Source organism: Lepisosteus platostomus, chromosome 25 (assembly GCF_059453375.1).
Source record: "Lepisosteus platostomus isolate fLepPlt1 chromosome 25, fLepPlt1.hap1, whole genome shotgun sequence".
NCBI lineage: Eukaryota > Metazoa > Chordata > Actinopteri > Semionotiformes > Lepisosteidae > Lepisosteus > Lepisosteus platostomus.
In genome coordinates, this window is record NC_142635.1 from 10,340,842 (window position 1) to 10,359,752 (window position 18,911).

An 18,911-nucleotide genomic window follows, 5' to 3' on the forward strand; every position below is an offset into this window, starting at 1 on the left:
AAGTAAAATACCCATTTGTGAAATGTAAACTAAAATCTTTGTATTTTGGTATCTTGAATAGCAGTTTTGTAGTGCCCAAAACTGTCTACTTTATCATAAATGAGGTCTTGCTAGTGTAACATATAATTTGAAAAATGCATCCCTTAATTCCATGCTTTTAGCAACATATTTGAACATTCTGTAAATTGAATCTTTTAATTAAATTAAGTCTTTCTTCAAAATTAGCTGTATGCTTCATTCATCCATTTTCTAATCACTTCATCCAATTCAGGGTTATGGGGTTTATCCCAGCAAGCATACACCCTGGACAAAACAAGTCCATCACATGGCACACGCACACACTCCAGGGACAACTTTCCCACAAGCTTATGCAAGGGGAATTACAAAGCTATTTTTAGATTTCGGGGTTAGAAAAAATTAGCATTGACGAGCGCATTTGAATCCATAATAAAAACAAAATTTTTAACACAAAATAGATTAAATGTCCAGGTATGAACAGCACCATAGTCTGCAATTCAGAGCAAGACAATGAAACTTCTGGTAATGTGATGCAGCCCTATAATATTGTAAACAAGCAAGTTCGTGAATACACCTCTTTTAATCCAATACAAATGTTGCGCTTGACTTCGAGACGGTTTTGCTGACACATACTACTTAACTCTGCACACAGATTTCACAGGAATATTTCTGCAGTGAAATGTCTGCGGCATTACCTGTACTTTTTTGCATCTTTTTACGCTAGTCATTACAGCGACTAGTGAACAATTCGATGAGATGATGACAAAGTTCATGATTTTGCGCTTAATTTGAAATTGGTAAAAAAAACTACATTAATAACTTTATAATATTATAATAACTAACATACAATAACATTAATGTATTTTGTATTCTGCCTCCGACCTCAACTCCGCCACTGCCTCGCGTCTTTCGGATTTGGTTACCTCGCTCTTTTGACCTCAGGATTCCCGACCTAGCCTGGCTACCCTGACCTCGAACTTTGTCCTTCGTCCCTTGGAAGTCTGACTCGATTCCTTTCAGCATCGCATAGGGTCCGATCACCTTTACCACTAGTCAGCATTGATTAGTGTGACAGTAACAATCAATACAGTCACTGTATGTGACTTTTCTCATACATGCATGAATAGAGTGACATTTATGTTGATGCACCATTACATGATTACTATCTAATGCTTTTGAAGAAAGCAGATATCTGGCATGTTTAATTTCAGATAATTTTCTATTAAAATGACTGGGCTGCATCGCTTGTGATTCTTACTTTATGCTTTCATTACCCATCACCAGAAGCACTCCTAATCTGATCTTATTCAGTGATTTGATGAAAGAAAAACTTTCATCGCAGACAATACAGTATATACTGTATCATATTACCAGATACTGCCTCATCAATTCTCAAAATAAGTAGCAGGTTCTGACTTGCTTACAATTGTAGGTATGTGGGTAGTTGTGGTGTTTTACTCTTTCATAACATTTACAGTAGCTCCATGCCAGTACAAAATGCTATGGTTTCTTGGAGCAGTCAGTACAGCTGTTAAGTTATTATAAAAGCACACTCCATTTATTGTAATTTTCTGTGATAGCACATTGGTATTTGGGCACAGTTAGACAAGGGGTGAAGATGAAGATCATGTGCTGGACTGCTGAGAAAGAGTCCTGAAGGAAAGTCACTCTGCTGATCATTTACAAACTGCAGGTCATATGAGGTCATTGGTGTTTTAAATCTAAATATAATTTCTGTATACTCTCTGTGGAACCAAATAAATCAGATTCAGCTTGAAGTTCCACTGACGTATTCTGGACTGAAAGAAGATATTACTTAAACAAAATGGCTAAGTAATTTAATATTAAGCAAAGTGATAAATTTGATCACTGGTGGGATGAAGGGGGGTTGTGATAGGAATGCATTCAATGATAGCAAACATACTGGTGTAATTTATATTGATAATTTTAAATTCATTAGAGTTGTATACACTAGAGTCCTTTTAATAAAGGGTAAAGTTGGTACATGTTGAAGTTTGTTGCTGTTATAACAGACACAGGAAAAGAGTGCTCACATACTGTACTGTATTACATTTTAAACTTCATTCAAAACATTTAATTACAACTGAAATCCAGACAACATCTCATTTCCTATTCTGACCATTTCCTTTGCAAAGGGTTTGATGTAAACTGAAGTGCAAAGTTCAGAAACTGTTTGCTTTAATTAAATACATTTACAAATTCTATTAGTTCTGAAAATCAGCATTTAGGATATAAAAGTTTCAGTAACCTTTGTCCATCACTTTATTCCAATTCTGCCTGTCTAATGTCATTAATGTAGTACTTTAATATGTCAGTAGTCATTATGCAGTTAACTGCTGAAAAAATGTCAAAGACATTTAGGAAACATTTAACTGTGCATTCATCATGGAAAGGGAACCACCAAGATCACCTGTCTTAGGGAACTGAGGTAAACCTTAAGTTTCAACATTTTTAAGTTAAATGATGTACTTTTTATTCTATCTCCAAATTTCCAGATATTGGGTTGCTTGGAAAGTGCCTGCTGATAGGTAAAAACTATAAAGCGTCTGGAAAGATGAATTATGTTTCATTTATATCAAAAAAGCAATTTCTAAACCCATTTGTGATCAAATTTGCTGTCACAGAAGCTTTGCTCGATCTCATTACATCTGATGTCTCTTGGCTCCTTGTCCTTGAAACTATTAACGTTTCATGTCTACTAGTGGACAAAATAAAATTTCTCTATATCACTTCATCAACACTAAAGCATCATTTAGACCAACAGTTTGCTCTTTTTTGACAGCTAATTACATCAGAGGCGTTTTTGATGTTTTTTTCTGATTTTAGAAGCATGCATGTATGTTATGGGTTTGGAAATCATTGTCAGTTTGCTTTGTTTATTATTTATTTTTTAGACGCCTTTGTCTCGCAAGTCAAGTTGAATGCTTTCTTTGAATCTAAGGACTGTTGTAATGAGGGTCAGAGATCACAGTCATTGAAATGAGCTGTAAAATCAACACTTTTTCAGAACTGGTAGAAACGCTATCAAGCGCTAACCCTCAAAACTGAAGAGTTGCAATTGCCAATAGATGTTATTTGTAGAATTTCAGGCAAACTAAATTTGCATTTACTCAGGGCTTCAGTTACAAGTTCATCAACCTAAGAATATGCAACTCTCTGCCTCAAAATATATAAAATGTACGTGATACAAATCCTGAAAAATCCAAAATCTGACTTCTTATAAGCACGTAAACGAAAAAAAATATATAAGTGGGAATGGGATTTTTTACCTCATGATTTTTATTTTTTTGTATTACTCCTTGCTTTTGCATTTCCATTTTGAGAACCTCACTCTCTTACAATGATAAGGTTTTTATGAGGCAAATGGGTAGTTCTGCAGTTACTGTAGTACCATTCTCTATTACATAAAATGTCCAATGAGAGCCAAATATTGAAATAATATGTTCGTTAGGGATAACTTTCACTGCATTTCATTTTATCTGGAGTGTCATGTTGGACAGCTTGTATAATATGAAAATAAAGAGTTCATTTTTTACCAAGAAACGTGCCAGGTCACTGAAGAGCCTTGAAGCTTAAATGTGTATTAATGTCACATTCAACCAACAATTTCCAGGAATTATTTATATAGCCCCGGCATCACATATGGGGCTTTATCCAAATTGTATGTTTCTTTGAATATAGCAAATGGCAAATACGTGGAACAATGAGCATGGACATTGGTGCATTGTGCAACGCACCTGTCTACATTCAAAAACGGATGTTTCTAACACATGGCATGGCTGCACTAAAGGAACTTGGGTGATAGGGAAGGCGGAAAAGAGAAAGGAATAAGCAGATTGAAGTGCTCCTATATTTTTTGCTATAACTACATTTCTTAGTACTGAGCCCTCTACAGTCTTTCAGGAGTAATGGCAAAACACATGATAAAATGCTTTAATATCTCAAGTTAGCCAATAGTTTATGGTCTGAAGGAATTTATGGCAGCAGTTCATGTTCATTGTGTGGCATGTCTAATAAGGCAAAATGATCCAGGAATGACATTGGCATCGTTTACCATTATATGTTGTTTAAGGTAATCCAGAAGGAAGTGATTTTACATTCACATACTGTACTGCATATAAAGGAAACCCTACCTTGTTAAAGAATGGAGAACATGCCAAAATTTTTCTGTATTGCATTCATTTTTCTAACCCATGGTCACCTCAGTCAACAACACTTCACAGGGCCTATTGGCCAAACTGCAGCAGGTGGCTTTTTAAATAGATTTTTTTGTATCTTGGCGTGAAATATGCTACTCATCTAAGAAGAAAAAAAAGTGAATCAAGTGCTGAATAAGTGCATTGCCGATACATTTCCCACATGCAGATGGATGATGTTTTTTGGACACTTGCCATTTTAGAGCAAATGTGTGTAATAACTTTAATAGTTACCTGCAATATACCAACAGCGTTATGCCTACAGTAAGTGACAAAAAATAAAAGGGAAAATGGCAAAATTGTGTATAGAACTAATGATTACAAATTGCAAAAGTGCAATATCAATGCAATTCTAACCAGACAGAAGAAAAAGTGGCCGCCCACCCCTTAGGGTGGTTCCTGAAATTCACAAGATCCTTCTAGGCCTGAATCAAATGCTGCCATTTGACCAGACACAACAGAACATCATCTTTTACTCAATATTCAAATATGGTGGGTGAGGCTTCACTAGGATTTTATCACGGCAAGTCTCAGGCATTCTTGATATATTCCACTATGCTAAAGGACTGGGTCCCCTGTCATTGGCAAATTAACTACTATCCAGATTTCTAACAGATAACATCATTGCAACTGGCTTAAATCAGCCCCTTGATATAAAAACTTTCATAAAGATGGCACCACTTTTGACTACAAGACATATAGAAACATTTGTGATGACATCTGATACCAGACGTTACATTTCGGGAACTTTACTTTTTACACTACAAATTTGACCACATTTTTGAGGGGAAAATTTGATAGTATACCATCACCACATGGCTGCAAGCCAACCTCAGAAGTCAATGCATCGGTAAGATCTAAGAGAGCCCTGGCCTGACTCCACCAATCACATGCAGCCACTGGGAAAATCCTGATCACAGTGGGCTACTGACATGACCAAGGCTCAACCAGTGAGCACAGACTCAACCTTTACCAATGAGTCACTTTGGAAGCTCCTTTGCTCTTTAATGGCTTGAAAAAGATCTTTGAACAAAAACAGCACCATACAGCGGGTTGCATCATCGGTTTATGATGCTTTGGCTTGGTGCTTTTTGATGCTCATCGTTTTGTTGTTTCACAAAATGCCATAACCGAATGCTCACCTTTTAACTGTGCTTGTTTTATTTAAACTCAGATAATGAATGCGTGTTTCATTTAAGGTGACATTTACACCTGTTAATTACTTCCTCAGGGTGACCAGAGGTTGGGGAAATTCTCCATTCAGAGCGATAACTGTCTTAACTTAACGTGGTGCTTTTTGTCCTGTGCGTGCACACCAGCGCGTGGATTACTCAAAAAGTTAAAGCTGCCTTGAATCACTTAATTTAAGTCACAGTGGGAGAGATGCATCTTCTCAGCCTTTACAAAAGGCAAAAGGCTGGGGGAAGGGTGGTTACTGAATACTTGCATTTCCTGAGAAAGATTTCATTTGCATGTCTTAATGCACTGCAGGTGGGTTATTAGTAGTTAAGGGTGAAGAACATATTTTAAATTGCTACACACATTTTGCACAGCTAAACACATAAAAATAAGTAAATTACAAATCCCCCTTTAGATTAAAAGGCCAGTGTTTAATCACAATATTTTGTCAGAAAGACTCGGGTCTAATTAGATTAAATGTAAACATCCCTAAAGCTACTGACTCTAGTTTTAAAAGGAAGAGCTAGAACTAAAAGCATTACCTTGTATTACTTTTTAGACTTGATTCACAAATATGCAAACCTGAATGGGAATTATTGTGAATATCCAAGTATTTTGAAAACGTTATTCAAAATGCTAGATTAAAACATGCTCTCAGTACTCACCCACACAGAGACCTGGGTTATTTTAGACAGCATTTGCTTTCTGCTGCATTTGAAAAACACTGTAAATATAATACCCTCACTATAAACTGAGGTTTACCAATTAGATGGAATGACTTAATTGTTCCCTAAGATTGTGTAACCTTTCAAAGCTATTTATTGTCAGTGCCTCATCTGCATTAGACAATTGGTTTATAAATGATAAATTATGCTGTCAAAATATATAGCCCAGGATGAATTGCTATACACCTTTTAAGTTTTGTATTTTTCACACTGCTTCAAATACAATTGAGCTTTATTTCTGAAATCTCAGGTTTCATTAAGTTGTGTTTTGAAATTAATTTAGATGGCTCAACTGACAATACTAAACACTTCATACAATGTCAAGGCAACAGGGAGATAGAACCTGCATCTCATTGAAGACTATTAAGTGCATAAGCTTTCCTTTTACAATTCACAATTCAAATTTACAATTTGCGCTGTACCAGCTCTGCAGCTGTAGTTAGAGTATTGTACAAAAGCCTAAGTCTGAACTTTTGTTTACTCTGGATCAAACCCCAGTAAGACAATTTGGTGAAGCCATTTTTGGATATTTGCAAAGGGAAGGGAAGAGGGAAGCAGTACTTTAAAGTGCTTGAATGACAACAATAAGGCCCTAATCTGAATCCACCAGAATCCATATCCTCTTACCCGGGGTCGGAAATAAAGAGAAGAAAAAGTAAGATAAGGTCAAATAACCTAATAATACTACAGTGTAATATAATTACTGTCCTCCCTTACAAAGCACTTACACTATAAAGACCCCTCGCTTTTTTCAGCCACGGACTTTGTTCCCAAAATGTTTCACAATAATGCCCCTGACAAACCAAAAATCACATACTGAAGAGCAGTTTAATTGTGAGCCGAAACATGGCCACTGTGTTGCTTCAACATACTGTAACACTCACCAATTAGACCATGAGGTTCTTTTGTAAGATGGTTCTGAGTAATCCAGATGGTTGTTAACTGCCCAAATACCAGGCAGACATCTTAATTTTTAAGTAGACAGATAAAGTGACATTTTAGGCAGATAAATAGGAACAGATACTATATACATATAAGGGGCATGATAGCATAAAACACACAATCATCAGATTTTGAAAAATTTCATTAGAGCAATATAACTGATGCACATTAGATGGAAAATCAGTCAGAACATACCGTTGTTGTAGTTTAAAAAACATTGCCACTCAGCTGACTTGATGAGCCCTGTATCATCTAGCAAGTAGCCGCACCTCATCCTAAAATGCAAAAAAACAACAACTTTAAAACAGACAAACAGACAAAAATCAATTGATGTACGGAACTATGGAACACTGAAGATCCAGCCGTACATAAAATACAAACTTAAAAAAAAGAAATTAAAGAACCTAGTGAGGTTATTGACAGTGCATCAAGTATAAACTTAATATTTAACACGTACAAAATCCTGTTGAATTAGTTTTAATGTTTAAACATGGTTTGCTACGTTATGGTTCAAGCAAAAAGATTCAGTAGTGAAAATAATTAATAAGGATTGACCATCCAAGACAGCTCCTACAAAAAAAATATATATATCAATGCGATACTAACCAGACAACAGAAAATTGAAGTGGCCAGCCCTGAGGGTGGTGACTGAAAGTTCCCTAGACCCCTCTGGGACGGAATGAAATGCTGCCATTTGGCCAGGCACAAGAGAACATCATCCTTTACTCAATCTCCAATATTCAAATACGGTGTGTGAGACTTCACCAGGATTTTTCACTCTGGCTGTATTCCACTGTGCCAAAAGACTGGGTCTCCTGCCACTGGGGACCATTATTTTAGAACTTGTATAATTTCCGAGATCCTGATTCAGATAAGAAATGTCTTAATAAGTGATGAGAAATCTAGTGTTTGCAAGTTCTGTCATTGTTTGCTGGGGTTTCCTCTGGGTGCCCTGGGTAACACCCACAGTCCAAAAATAAAGGGGTAGATGAATTAGCTTTTGGGAAAATGGTCCTGAAGAAATCTGCCCTACGATGGACTGGTGTCCAGTCCAATGTACCCCACTGCTTCCCAGGATAGGGTCTGGTTGTTACCCTGAATTGGAAGAAGTTAATGTAAAAAGAGATTCATAGATATAATCTTCATGTTAAATAAACTCACAAATTTAAGTTAGGAAGATTAACTTAATTTCAGACATTACAATCATCTTATTCAGTTCAATTCTTAAGATCTACTTCATTACAAGACTACAAGACAACCTATACACTTATTTATTTAGGATGTTTATTGACTATGTTGCAGGTCTATAGCTTGGAGCAATGATATACAGTATGCTTTAAGCAGACAAAGCTTAAAATGATTTTCTAACTTAGAAATAAATGTAGTCAGTTTTAGAAATATTTGCTATGTAGTTTTGCTTTTTCTCCTGAGGTAAATCAGATCCATAAAATGAGGAAAACAAGTTGTAAGAAAAATAATGGACTTCCTTTAAACCCTGTTATAATCCCACATGGATGTTTGTACATGGATGTTTGTACATGTCTGGCAAAATGAAAAGTTAGAGAAATGGGTTAGAATTTAATTTAAAATTAAATTATAATAACTTGGTAAGAGTGAAGATACTGTACTAAATTGGCAAATGGCTAGCAAAAATCCAAGATACACAGAGAAAAGTAGAATACTAGGGAGGCCTTCATCATCCAACATACTGTATATACATCATATATCACATACAGTATACTGTATACATAAATTCCACCCTATTGTTATATTGCAGCTACTGTATCTATGTAAGACTATGATATACTGTAGCTAAACAGAGCTTACCCACAGAAAAACACTTACAAATCCAATACAGTATGTTCTCTCAGGAGTGTTTGTGCACAGCATAAATCTACTGCATTATATCAAGACCAGATATACATCACACATTTTTCTGTGTGTCACTTTTATGAATGGATCCTCCGACTTTCTCTTCAACTTTTATCCATCACCTCAGTTTATTTGACAAGTTTCAAATCAAATCACAACAAACATCTACTTATTTTAGCCTCGCTCTTTATTTTTTACTAGGTCAACAGAATTCAACTTTTGCCTATAGAGACTAATTTTGTTTCTGTTCTATGAAGAGTTTGATCTCAGGCAATACGTTCCTTATTGAGGTTCTCACAGCACTTTAGTCACTAGCTTTATACAGTATGGTACAGTGAAACATATTCACAGTAAAGGTTAGCCAGTTGGTTAGTAGAACTAGCTACATGACTGCAATATGTCCAAACCTGCAGTATGGCAAAAGGCCACGTATACGATAACTATCATAACCCAGAAATTTAACTTGCAAAGAGACATATTTCATCTAAGTCGTACGTATATGGATTCTGTATGTGGTGGTCTATGGTAATGTAAGAGACATTTGCACTGAAGTGGAAAACTAAGAAATATATCTTTAAATTGTTTTCCTGATGGCTGGCAATAACTGAGTACTTGTGTGAAGGATACATACAGTAAGAACACAAGAAAGATCCCAAAAGAGAAGAGAACCAATGCATTAAATCCCAAAAGACAAACAATACTCCAACAGTTTGGGTTACTAGCATTTACTACAAAAATAACATGTATTTCTAGTATTATTAAACAATTTTAGTTTGCAGTGCCAATTTCCAAAACAGAAGTCTCCATATAGCAAACACCATGAATTACGTGCCCCTTGAATATTTTTAGCTTGTGAAAAGCAAGATGATTTAAATGTGAAACAATACCAGATGAATTTGAAGTCTAATGTTGTTGTTTACTGTCCCTTTACTACAAACAAGAAGCTACTAATCTATGTTAATATCATACAGCTGTTTTGTTGTTGTAATTAAGATGCACAAAAAAACCCTCACTGGTGCTGCAGAATGTATTACTTTGCAATATGCAGATCATATCAGATTTTGCACTAAAAGGCAAATGAATCATTGCATTGCAAATTCATAGTGAGGCAATGAGCAGATCAAAATCTGCTTGAATTCTGATGTTACAGACTGGCTATGCAATTAAAATAGTGAAGTTCAATTTTCTAAAAAGTAATATCTAAAACATTAAGAGCTCTACAATTTTGCATTGGTACAGATGCAGTCATCTAGCTTGCGTGCCAAAACTGGCATTATTGGAAAGCAAACTGATGTACTGTATACTACAGTCTGGTCTGGCAAACGGAATTCAGTCTTTCACTGCTCAAAATGACTAATACAGTAGGTGGCACTTATGTTATGGAAATAGTAGCTTCATTTTTCATGTTTTTTGAAAATAGAACACAAAGAACATAAACATAAAATACATAACCTACCTACAGTTTTAAAATATATGTGGCTATCCATTTTTTTTTTCTAAAAAAACTATAACAGTACATCCCTTGAATGTCAGGATCCATTAGATTTGAAGGTCCCAAATTTGACAACTATGTATGGTACTTCAAAGCACAGTACTGTAACATTAATGTACTGGATGCCTACTTCTTTAAATCCACTTAATATGGTATCATTTACTGTCTAACTAATGGGAAATTTTGGTAGCTGAAAATAAAAATAACCGAAATATAACAAAGCTTCCAAAAGTTAACAATATTAATGTATGAACATATTTATATAGCTGGTAGCTGAAAATAAACCATGGATTTCTGGGAGAAGTACAGTAGTTCTTGTGGGGAGTCATAGCTTCTGCTTTCCCTAGTAAGCACTCTACTGTTGTCAACTGTAGATATATATAATTTATATTGAACAAAAATCAAAATGATCTAATTTGCTCCAATTAATGAAAATGTTTATTTTAAATTGTTGGGAAAAAGTACCACAATGGGTTTTTGGGATTTCAGATGTAATCAAGTTTAATCAAAGCTCCTCTTTAGATAAAATAAAGATAAAATTAAAAGGAGTCAAGGGACATACATGTACTTAGTCCTGGATATCCATAAATTGTTTTCTAAATGTTATGGTGTATGTCTCAAACAGGGTTGACAGGAAATACTGTTTTCATTCGTGATAGTTTCAAATAACACCATTAAGCTGCACCAAGTGCTTTTTTTTCTCTATATTTGAAACCATGTTATCATTAAACAAAATGTTTTTTGAGAAATTATCTGATATTTTTAGCTGTTTACAGGTTACAAAATGTACTGCAATTGTAGAATCGCATGGCAGCTCAAGGAGTGCGAGCTTTTGCACTCAAATCCTTGCCCCCACTCTATAGCATAGCCAGCAGTTGACTGAAAGCTGTTAAATTGCATGAGAGATACCCTTACCATGTACATCAACCCGTTTCATTCTTTGTTAATGGACAACAGGGACAAATGTGACGCCATTTATAAAAAAGGCAGACAGACTAGCTCAGAAACTCTGCTTCTTTTCAGAAGCGTTTGAAAACTTCCTTAAGTATTTCCTTACTTAGTGGTTTGGCAACATCCATATCGCTAATTGTAATAGGCAGGGAAAATGAATGTTGATAACCAGCAAAATAATTGAAACAAATCGAATAAACCTAGATGCCCTACACACCCTGTATAAACAGAGGACAAAGAGCATCATGAGTGTGCGGTACATCCTTTCTACTGTGAATTGACACTACTCCCATCTGGGAGACGTCTCGGTGTCCCAGGTGTAAACTTCAAACCTCACTGAACTTATCTGTGACCTCTTGCCTATGTATTGTGATTCTGAGTCAGGCAATCAATATGTCAACTGTAAACATCGCTAACCTTTCTGAAATCCAAAAGTAAATGAAAGCTAGTAAACTAGCCATGTTTGAAGATCATACCAATTTAGGAGGATTAACAAAAACTGCAGAAACAGAAAATTAAATTAATTCCATTTTGATAAAATTCACATCTAGGCAAATAGCTGAAAAGGCAGATAGCTGCAAATTTAACTTGCAAAGTGATGCACATTAAACAGCTGATGTTTAATGTAGATAAGAGCAGGGTTGTGACTGCAGCTAGTAAAAATGTGAACGATATATATATGAAATTACTAGTACAACACACGTCTCATAATATTAAGCAACAAATATCAGGATCACAATTATTTCCATTGTATTACCAAAGTATACAGTATGGTTTTATTTTGCCACTGAAATATAGATAATATACAGTGAGAACAAAGCAATTACGGTTTATTGAATTAATATATTAATAGTCATGTACAGTATGTAGTGCTCATAAAACATTGTTACATTGTGATGAATTGTCATGTTGAAAAGGGGTTTATGTACAAAGTTGTTTGACTAGTTGTTTGTCACTAATATGAAAGAATGAATACTAACAGGTTAATAAACAATTAATGTTGATTTGCCATAGTACCCAGAGTATAGTGTGTGCTATTCCCCAAATCAAGAATATCTGCTGGCTTTTTAAACCTACAGTAGTTCATTCCCATGCAGTGCACTGCAGATGTTAAATAATAAATATGATACATTTTAATAAAAAATGTGTTCTTCTCAGTTTAATATCTGATACGTCCTTAATACAAATAGTGTGAAACGCCTCCGTGAGCTGAGCAGGTATTAGCTGCATTTGTTACAAGATACCAAAGACCAGGAAATCAAAGCACTAGGAAAAGTAAATTGTAGAAACTTATTCTGAAGCACTTGAACATTTATTATATGCAAGCCATGATTTACTGGTATGACTGATAGATCTAAGTGGTTTAACTTGATTATCAATACTACTTCTCTTGGTCTGCTGTATATTCCTCGTGGTCCTATGTTATCTAAAGGTTTGGGTAAAGTTTAATTGCACAATGTATTGCTTTGTGTAAATAAATATGCTTTGTAGGGTTTCAAAGACATGGATACATTATCAATGATATTTATGGACAGAATGTACCATACTTCAAAATTCAGTTATTTACATTTGGATGACTTTACAATAAATGAAACAGTTTTACATAAGTAATATATTTATCTAGAACACATTAAATTGTGGATAAGTATAAATCTTTGACACATTTTCACACATTTCACTTGAATGCCCATAAAAAAAAGCATTTGGATACAGTAATGTGGTAAACTAAAGCTATAATGTAACCCTTGTGGTCTGAAATAAGTACTCCCTAAGCCTTTTTGCTAATTTTTAACTACACAGATTTCATGCATGTTGAGCTTAAGTCAAAGACGGGTTTTTTTGCCACTTTTGCTACACATAATACTTTATAAACTCACTGTTCTTGACTGAAGAAACATGCTCATATGCAGATGGACTGCATTTTATGAAAATCCTCCCAAATGTTTTTCAGCACAAAAACACTAACAGGTCATTTATAAGTGTCAGATGAATGCTACCAATGTTTGACAGTGACACAGTGCGTACATGAATTTAACAGATGGAATTTTAATGTTATTTTTTGTTAGTCAAAGGGATTTTCTTTGATGGGCCTCAAAATGTTTCACACATCTTCCTGGTTTCTCACTCGGAAAAATCCTTTATAATTACATAGGAGAGCAGATAATTAAATCTCATAAATGAAAACAGCAGCACATTAAAATGTGACAAAAGACAGATGTATACCAATCTAGGTACACTGAAATGAAGCCATATCACATCATTATCCAATGACAAAAAAAAAGCAAGTTATTGTTAAAAATGATAAATGCAAACAAGCTTTAAACAAAAAAAATCAGACATTTTTTACTTGCATTGGCAGCAAAACTCTTTCAGAATAGTATCCAATGTATCCAATTTTAATATATTTCCTAAAGGATAAAGTTTCAGCATCTTCTACAAGAGCAGAATAATTTTATACACCCTGTTATTCTTAATGCTTATATTCATATGCATAAATTATTTGTTTTTGTGAAAAAGCAAGTGATGAACATCCAAATGCAAATGGAAGGGAAAATATTTAGCAAATATAACAATCTAGGAATTCACAAGGACAGAAATGATGATTAGATTCATACTATACAATGTCAGAATTCACTGCTTAGAGAAAGACAAAAAACGAACAAATCTGCTTGATGTAAGATCATTACAAATTAATTTGCAAAAATGAAACCTAGTTATAAAGTTAAATCATGTCTAAATAGAAGATGCTTGATAATAAATTTATAACAGAGATTCATAAATCTGCTGTGCAGTACCATAGTGGATTGCAAAATTTATCAATTAAAAATTACTTGACATTCTAAAAGGCTTATGAAAACTACTGAAGTGTGGTTAATCACCAATGCAGTATCATCTGCTGTAATACTGTCAAATCCTTCAGTATAAACAATAGACTAAAAACAACCCTCTTTAGCTTTTTGTAATACAGAAAATAACCATGTGAGCAGATTTCCAGCAGAATTATAAATAGCCAATATTATTTTCCAATTGCAGAAAGCAAACCAATTTTTTGAAAGAACATTGTTCTTCCATGCAAAATAAGTAGAGATTTTCTATCTTACTGACTGATGTGGAAGCTTGCCCTTACCATGAGCTATACCTTGGCTAACACAAAGGACAAAAAAGGAAAAAAAAAACATCATTAATGCTTAAATTCTGTTTTTTGTCAAGTATTCTGTTAATGGAAATCCTATGTTGAATGGTGTCCTTAATGAGCACTGTTTTGGGCATAACTAGGGCAAGAGTCAGGACTACCCAATAAATTCTCCGTTTCTCTGTTAATATGCCACTGGGTTGATAGCTTGGAAAAAAACACTTTTCCTGCATTTCATATCTGTCCGCAAACACAGCCATGCCATCAAGAATTGTCTACCTTTTGAGGGAACCCTAACCTTAGCTAAGGATTGGGTAGGTTAGGGTTCAGACCTCCTTCAAAGAATCAATGCCACCTTCAACTCATTTCAGTGGAAAATATACTTCAGCAAATGAAAATAACAGTCAGAACCTACATAGCAACCTTCCCAAACCCAAGAGAAAGCATCATTAATGCTTAAATTCTGATTTTTGTCAAGTATTCTGTTAATGGAAATCCTATGTTGAGTGGTGTCCTTAATGAGCATTTTGGGCATAACTAGGTCAAGAGTCAGGAATACCCATTCAGTTCTCAGCTTGTCTATTAATATGCTTCTGGATTGATTGCCAAATGCAAGAGGTTCAAAATTGTATTAACTTTCTTTCAATCATTTACTTTTAGGGCAATTTAGACAACATTTTATGGGAAATGCAGTGCCATGTATATAGACATATACTATACAGTCAATTCCTCAGCAGCGACCTTGGTGAGATGTGTTATCCATTATAAACCATGTGCCAGAATATTACAGAACATAATGAAGTATAGTGAGAAATTGCTGCTTGAATTAAGTATTAATTCTATTTAGGTCGTATTTTGTAAACCCAGAGTGGAATTTATCCAGAACACCAGGTTTAACATCCCTACTCTTAGAGGTACTGTAGTGTAGATCCTATGAGAGCTTTTCTGTCCTATTACTGACTAGGAACAACCTTGTTGCAAAATCTTACTATGTAAAAGACTTTGGTGCTCATGTTGACATGAATGTCATCTTCTATACAATGCCGGAACATACACAGTAGTTAAATATGGAAGATGTTTTATTGGTAAAATCCACTAGCTAAGATATTTTGTATACAATATTGTATACAAGCTGGCCTCATTTGGATCTCATAAATATATTGTAGTACAAAAAATATTGCTTCTCAGGAAACAGTGTAGTGGATCGCAGATAAAACACATCATTGGAATGGAGGAATGTCTCGATCATAAAAAAAAATTCAAGGGGACCTTTCAATTTAAGAGATTAAAACTCACAAGAGGATTGATGAGGACAATTCCAGACCTCTCCAGAACAAATGATGAATCGCCAATCTAGAGGACATAAGGGAAACCTAAGTATAACTATAAGTGCATTTAGATCTCAGACCAATAAACATTTTTTCAGAGTGCAGATTGGGAGACTATAACATGTTACCCAAAGCTGACACCTTGGTTTCTTTCATGTAAATAGGTGGATAACATTCTCAGCTTACTTGGCAAAACAAGATGGGCCAAAACACCTCCTATTCTTTTAGGCAATTACTATAAAGCATTGGAGGCATTAAGAAAATATGATGATTTTCTTTCTACTGATTACTCTGTAAAGAAGGAATTTTAGAAACAAAATAATAGGATGACAATTTTAAATGGCCCTTTGTGTTTTTTCTTAATGAACCAATTAACTGAATAACCAAAAGGCTTTAAGGTACTTATGCATACAATAGAAGAGAGATAGGATCTGGTTATGGTTCACCACATATCTGCTTTGTGTCTTCTAGACAAGCCTGACTGTTGTAGAAAGCAAAAAGATTGGAATTATTTGACAGACCATGAGAATTGATTCTAAATGGATTTTGCTGATGTGGATAATGTACAGTCATAATCCATTGGCCTCTCGCTTCTGTGAAATACTTCTTGATTCAAGAGATATTGAACAGTGAAGGCATTTTCACTCATTTGTCTCCTTTCAGAAAATAAAGTACATCTAAAAAATAAACACTGAACGATGAGATATAAAAGTGAACTGAAACAGAGACAAAAAATAAACTACAAAAATGATTGCAAGTTGATATAATAAAAGGTGTCATCCTGAATATCGAAAAATGGATAACAAAAGTCTTAGGATTTTCTCCAATTCAATTAAAAGCTCAATGAAATCCGTTTAGTGGTGTGAACATACCTGAATTTAGAGCTATGGCACCCATTTTTGAGTAATTTGGCTTAGAGCAAACATTAAATCTATTACAACTATAATTATAATGAAGGAGCAAAAAGAGTGTATTAAACAAAAACAGTCAATGTTTACAAAAACAGGGCCATTTTTATTACCATAGAGGCTCAATTTCCCAATAAGTCAATAGATAATATCCCAGAGGGTGAGGTGAGGCCATAATCAAGTGTACAGTATCTATTCTTTGTTTACGGAAAGTATTTTCTTTATATATATACAGACGGATTATGAAAGTAAAACAAATCTACAAAAAAAAAAAACAGGAGCAGCAGATTCAGATCATCAGTCCTTCCAATTTACAGGTATTTACACAGTAAACATAATGAATTAATTAAATATAACTCTCCTAAAAAAATAGTTAATAGATTTCTGGAATTAAACAATCTTACAGTGAGTGAATGTCTTCCTGAAACACAATAGCATGTGTAATTCCGTAAGGACACTAATAATGGTATTAAAAATGATGGTCATAATACCCTACCAAAAATATGATGATAGTACTGAGATTTAATCAATCTCCAAAACCAGTTCTACTCTTCACCTGTCTTGAATGACTTTAAGCAGATTTAGCTAAGTTTATTTCACGGTATACATTCTAAAAAGCAATAAACTGTGATATTTCTACGACAGAACTTCACGGAAATTCACATTAAATCTTCCACGCTGATTCATTTTAAGGGTTTTGAGCTAAATTATTTCATAAATGAAAAGCAATGTCATATCAAACATGGTTGGTCGTTTAATCTTGTTTCTAAAAGCTGAATTTTGATGTGCATAGAAAACGTTAAGTAAACCACTTGTGTAAAGGCATCTACTACAGTACTTGGCTTCAGCATGCATAAAATAGCCATGCATCTGCAAGGAAGCTGCTATTATTGTGGTTTATTATAAGTAATTTATAGAGATGATTACAATGTACTGGGAGCAGACACATAGCATTCGTATTTTTATGGTTGCAGTTTTACATTCCTTAATATGGCCTCCTGCCGGCAGTACTTTGTCTATTCTCCAGCAGAACAGTTTACTCGATAGGAAGATGACTGTTGTTATCAGGTGGAAGATGGTGTCTTCCGGCAAAGCTTTTCTTTTATTTTTTTTAATGAAAGTGTCCTGTGAGTGCCTTTTATTTTAAATGTGCAGTAATTATATATAATTTTTCTCCCCTACATGATGCTGTTAAGTAACCATGGTTGCGATTAGCTATCCATCATTCGCAGTTCATAAATGTTTAGCACAGCAGGTGTTGTGTGGTGCTTGCTCAGCAACAAAACATGTTGTTTAATGTGATTCTGAAAGTGTGAATCAACAGTTTACACATGTTGCTTCCATAGCCACATGCAGATAGTAAAATAAAATTACATTTATTACAGCTGACACGACATCTCAACAAACAAGATATAGTTCAACTGAAAATATCTGGTTATAGTATCTAAATACAGAATCATATATATCCAATCTTATTTTCTACATGGGCTAAGATCATCCATATTTAATTAGAAAGTCACAAACTCCAAAAAGAAAAATAGATAAAACGTCTGCAATGAATGTTTTATAAGAAGGCATCATATAGAGTCCATGGAAAAGTACCAGCTGTACGATTGATGGTATATATATATATGAGAGAAAATTCTATTAGTTTTGCTGACATTAAACATTTTATAACCAGCTCCTAAATCAATTAATCTCACACAGAGAAAAAAGTGAAACAAGCTGGACAGCTCGTTGCCACAAACAGCTTCCAGGCTTTAGGAGATAAAAAGACACTGCTATGACTGTGGTTCACAGTGTCATATCATTTCTTTAGGATCCCCATTTAATTTTTCTTTTCCGTTTGTGTCTGCTTTTATTTTTATTCATTTTAATAACAAATGCTGTATGTTACTACTTTATTAGAATTTATTAAGGAAGCAACTATTTAATGTTCCTACTTGTTGTTTAAACAAGCTTCCAGAGGACTCACAATACAGACATCATCTATCCATCCAACCTCTTTCAGTACTTTAATAGATTAGTAAACAGGTTTGCATTTGCTTGAAAAGTACTTGAAACAGCAAGTTTGCATTTTTGTTTTAGTTTGCATCTTGATCTTTATTCACATCTACACTTTCATGTCTTCATTTTAACTTCAAAA

The 18,911-nt window shown here is 34.5% G+C and overlaps 1 protein-coding gene across 7 annotated transcripts in view; it reads right to left on the bottom strand.

Annotated features, from left to right (window-relative positions):
* The window catches only part of LOC148641060 (uncharacterized), a 336,530-nt gene that overhangs the window by 297,052 nt on the left and 20,567 nt on the right, over positions 1 to 18,911 (bottom strand). For all 7 annotated transcript variants that reach the window (XR_015930029.1, XR_015930024.1, XR_015930022.1 and 4 more), the window contains exon 2: positions 7,277 to 7,356. The gene's annotated coding sequence lies outside the window, so the exon portion shown is untranslated. The remainder of the gene's footprint in view (positions 1 to 7,276; positions 7,357 to 18,911) is intronic.